This window comes from Marmota marmota, unplaced genomic scaffold (assembly GCF_001458135.2).
Source record: "Marmota marmota marmota unplaced genomic scaffold, marMar, whole genome shotgun sequence".
Lineage (NCBI taxonomy): Eukaryota > Metazoa > Chordata > Mammalia > Rodentia > Sciuridae > Marmota > Marmota marmota.
Genome location: NW_025999863.1, coordinates 4883565 through 4888597, shown reverse-complemented (window position 1 = coordinate 4888597; position 5033 = coordinate 4883565).

Genomic DNA, 5033 nt, shown 5'->3' with positions numbered 1-5033 from the left:
TTTTATTTAGAGACAGGGTCTCACTGAGTTGCTTAGGGGAGGTCTTTTGTTGTGGCCTATCAGATGTCCTGGGGCCACACCTAGTTTGTGCTTGTTTCCACATGGCCATTTCCAGAGACTGGGCTGAAAACGCAAAGAAAACCCTCTCGTGAGTCTGGCTCCTTCAGTCTCTGACCCCACCTCCCGCTGTTCCTGTGGGCTGCAGGGCAGTTCCGCTGACCTGAGCTCAGGTCCTCAGTGGAACTCCAAGATGTCCTGGCACCAGATGAGCCTCGAGCTCTGGACACAGAGAGAGGCAGCCTGGGATGCCCAAGAGGCTCCAGCCAAGGCCCATCTCCAAGTTCGCCAGGTGCCCAGCGATGTTTTCTGGGCGTGTGTTAGGGCTGTTCTCCTGCCCCTTATGATCTGCCCCGTGTGATCTGTTCTGACCAATGAGCAGTGAGCAAAAATGTGCCATTTCTGAGCCAGAGGATTCAATTGCTGTGTGAGGTCCTCCCCAGAGGTCTTTCCTCTGCTGAAGTGACCTGAAACATTGAGAGGGTGGCTGTCCCCTCCCCTGGGGATGATCTACAGTCAAGGTGTTTGTGTGGGGGAGGGTGTGGATGTGTGGTGTGGATGTGAAACCTGGGCTCTGCACATGCTAAGCAGCACTTTACCCCTGAACCCCACCCCAGCCCTTTTTATTTTGAGATAGGGTCTCACTAAGGTGCCCGGGTTGCCTTCAAATGTGGATCTTCCTCCTTGGCCTCCTGAGTAGCTGACATCACAGGCATGTGCCACCTTGCCTGATTCCCAGACTGTGGGGTCGTTTGGTAGGGTGACATAACCTCACTTATCCTGACTGATACACCAAACGACGCACATAATGGCATGTGAGTCCAGCCAAGTATGCCAGTTTGCTAGGGCTGCCGCAGCTCACCGTGTGGCCCAAACAACACAAGGGTATCATCTCACAGTTCTGGAGGCTAGAAGTCCAAGATCAAGGTGTCAACGGGGTGGTTCCTTCCCAGGGCTGCAGGGGAGAATTGCTCTGTGCCTCTCCTCCAGCTCCTGGTGGTTCCAGGCATTTCTTGGCCTGTAGACGGCATTTCTCCTCATCTCCACACCGTCTTCTTTGTGTCCAAATTTCCTTTTGTTGTTGTTGTTGTTACCAGGTATTGAACCCAGGAGTACTTAACAACTGAGCCACATCCCAGCCCTGCCCCTTTAAAAAAATGTATATATGTATATGTGTATATATATATATATATATATATATATATATATATGTATATATATAATGTTGTATTTAGACACAATACATTTATTTATTTTTATGTGCTGCTGAGGATTGAACCCAGGGCCTCTCACGTGCTAGGTGAGTGCTCTACTGCTGAGCCACAACCCCAGCCCTTTTTATTTTTTATTTTTGAGACAGTATCTCACTAAGTTGCTTAGGGTCTCGCTAAGTTGCTGAGGGTGGCTTCAAACTTGTGACCCTCCTGCCTCAGCCTCTCGAGCCACTGGGATTACAGGGTGCACCACTGCCTATTAGGAGCCACCCTAAGGACCTCATTTGAACTAGGACCTCTCTAAAGACCCCCATCTTGGGATGCGGTCACACAGTAAGGTCCTGAGCATGAGACTCCAACACGAGTTCAGTTCAGCTCGTCACAGGCTCCGTGGCAACTCTAAGGTGCCAGGGTCCAGCCTGCCTGGAGCGGCGAGAGAAGGCAGAGGAGGTTGACACAGCCTGAGCAGGGAGGGGGCCTGGCACCCTAGTGGCACACTCGGGCTAGGTCCACGGAGGCCTTCCCCCATGAGGATCCAGGGCTTCCCCAGGACTGGAAACTTCCCGGGAACGTAGCCTAGGGTGGCAGGTACGTTGGTGATTATGAATCCCAGTGGAAGGGGGTGGGATTCAGTAGCAGAATATTTGCCTGGCATGAGCAAGCCCTGGGTTCAGTCCCCAGTTCCACACACACAGGATGAATATGAATCCTGGCTCCATGTTCTAATCATTTGTCACTGATCCCCTTTCTGAGCTTTGGTTTTCATTTTTATAAAATAGAATAACAACAACACTCCCCACAGAGCTCTTGTGAGAATTCAGAGAATTCGTCGTGCACCAAGCTGGGCACGGTCATGAGCCTGTGGTTCCAGCTCTGCAGGATGCTCAGGCAGGAGGACTGCTTGAGTTCAGGGGTCCAAGACCACCTGGGCCACACAGCAAGATCCCATCTCAAAAGAACCACAAAAAGAACAGGCATATATCACCACGAGGCCTGATGTGTGGCCGTGGTCCATAAATTGTTATTGCTATTGTTATTTGTGGCATTAATTTGTCTGAAAAGAGAAGAGAAATGAGGTTGCTTCAGGGTGAGGAGTGTCTCCAATTCCTAGAGCCAGAGACACCTCAGGAACTGGCCGTCTTCAGAGCTTGATCTCAGCCAGCAAATAGTTACCAGACACTTACTATAAGCCAGGTGCTCTTATACGCAAGGTTGCCCAGTGACAGGATTTATAGGCGAGTATCATTGCAGAGACTGGTGATAAACAGGGAAACCAACTGTGAAGAAATACTTTACAGGGAGAGAATGGGGGGCAAAGGGGGCAGGGGGTATTTTTGGCCGTGGCTTCAGGCAGCCTGAAGATGTAACATTTGAGGACAGGTTTATTCAGTTACACAAAGAATAAAGAGTAAAGGCCTTGGAGCCAGGAATCAAAGGACAGATTGAGAGGCCAAGAGGCTGGTGCAGTTGGGACATGAAGAGGAGGACGTGGTGGCTCAGTCGGGATGGAGGCATGACCAGGAGCACATCTTGGGCTGAACCTTGAGCTTAGCATGCTTCCCAAATCCAGAAATCTGGAGGGGCCGAGGATGTTGGGGGCTCGGAAGGAGTGGCTGAGGGGGGCCTTGGGAGTACCTCGGACAGCGCCTTCACTGTCCATGGTGCTGACGGCCAAAGAGAATGACAGCTGGTAGGACTTTAAACAAGTGACGAGGAGAAGAGTTTTGAGGTTCCTCAGTTAACACCCACCCACCAGATGACCCGGGAATATCACTCCTGCGCACATCTCCAAAGAAACTGGAAGCAGAAGCCCAAAGAGATACTTGTGGGCCAGTGTTCACAGCGGCATGATCCACACAGGGAAAAGGTGGAAACAATCCAGCCGTCAGCCAAAGGATGAAAGAGCACAACAGGGACAAGCCACACCACGAAATATGGCTTAGCCACAAAAAGGAAGGAAATTAGCCAGACGTGGTGGCACATGCCTGCAATCCCAGGGGCTCAGGAGGCTGAGGCAGGAGGATCACGAGTTCAAAGCCAGCCTCAGCAAATTAGAGAGGCCCTAAGCAACTTTGTGAGATCCTGTCTCTAAATTTAAAAAAATTAATAAAGGGCTGGGGATGCGGCTCAGGGGTTGAGTTCAATCCCTGGCACCCAATAAAGGGCGGGGAAGGAAATTATGACACACACTGTAAGGTTGCTCAGCCTCAGGATAGAATGCTCAGTGGGCTAGCCAGTCATGGAAGGGCAAATGACCCCCTCCTGAAGCCCCCAGAGGTTAGACCAATAGAAAGTATCCTGGGGGTGCCAGAGGTTGGGCTGGGGAGTCAGTGCTTAACCGGGGCAGAGGTTCAGTTTGGGAAGATGAGAAAGTTCTAGAGATGGGTGGTGGGGTCAGCTGCATGATAATGCAAACATACCAAGTGCCACCGGTTTTTACACTTAAAATGGTTATAATGGTGCATCAGTGTGTCTGTTTTACAACACACACACACACACACACACACACACACCATCCTACAGGACTTCCAAAGCAGCAATGTGGCCCCATGCCTCAGGTAGTCCTCTGCCACAGCTCCACTCTAGGTCCAGCCTATGTAGAGGCCTTGATTGGAGCCTCAAGGGGTCTAGGCTCAGGCTGAGGTCCCATAAAAGTAATACCTGACAAGGCACAATCATCTCTTTACAGGAGAGGTGACCAGGTTTCATAGATTATGTAACTTGCCATGGCCACCGATGAGGACAGGCTGGGATCCCCACAGGGAGCCTGGATCCAGTGTCTTTTTTAACAGAAGGGGCAGTGAACAAAGGCCCTGGATCAGACCTCAGCACAGTGGGGACCAACTTATTCTGTGTGATCTCAGATGAGCACACAGTAGGGACAATGCCTGGGAGCTCCTAGAGGAGAGTTCTTGAGCCCTATGTCTGTGCATATCTGTGTGTCTGTGTGCCCCTGTCTGTCTGGGGCAAAGTGGAGCTACCCTTTGGGAACTGACTCAATAGTGCACACCACACACCATTCAGCACAGAGTACCAGCGCACAGTAGGACTAGCCAAGGGTGTTACGGCTTGATTATGAACTGTCCCCAAAGACTCAACCAGATGACTGGCTGATGAGGGCTCTAATCGCATCAGTGGATTAATCCATTTGATGAATTAATAATTAGAACGGATATTGGAAGCTGGTAGAAAGTGTAAGAGGGGGACCTAGTGGAAGGGAAGGTCTTACAGGGCATCCCTGGGGACTATATCTGGCTCCTTCCTCTGTGTTTCAGACTTGACAACCTCGAGCTGCTGCATACAGGACAGATGAGCGCACAGTAGGGACAATGCCCGGGAGCCCCTAGAGGACAGTTCTTGAGCCCTGTGTCTGTACCTGTGTGTCTGCGTGTGCCCGAGAGGTGACACCCAGCTGCCGGGAGGCGAGAAGCTCTCCCCCACCAGGCCCTCCCTCACCTTAGGCCTGAAGCAACGGAACCAGCCAGCTGCAGGCTGAGGCCTCTGAACCCATGAGCCAAGAGCCTTTCCTCCTCAGGTACTTGTCACAGCAACGAAAAACTGCCTGACCCAGGGGGGCAGAGGCCTCAGAAACCTAGCAGGGACGGGGTGGGGTGTGTGCGAGAGGGATCCCAAACAGCTTTGGAACCTGGTGGGTGCAGGGAAGCATCAGCAGAGTGGTGGGAGGAGAGGCTCCAGGCCAGTCCAGACCCCTGGGCACAGAGGGTGGGTGAAGTGCCTCCCAGACCCAAAGACGGCATGAGG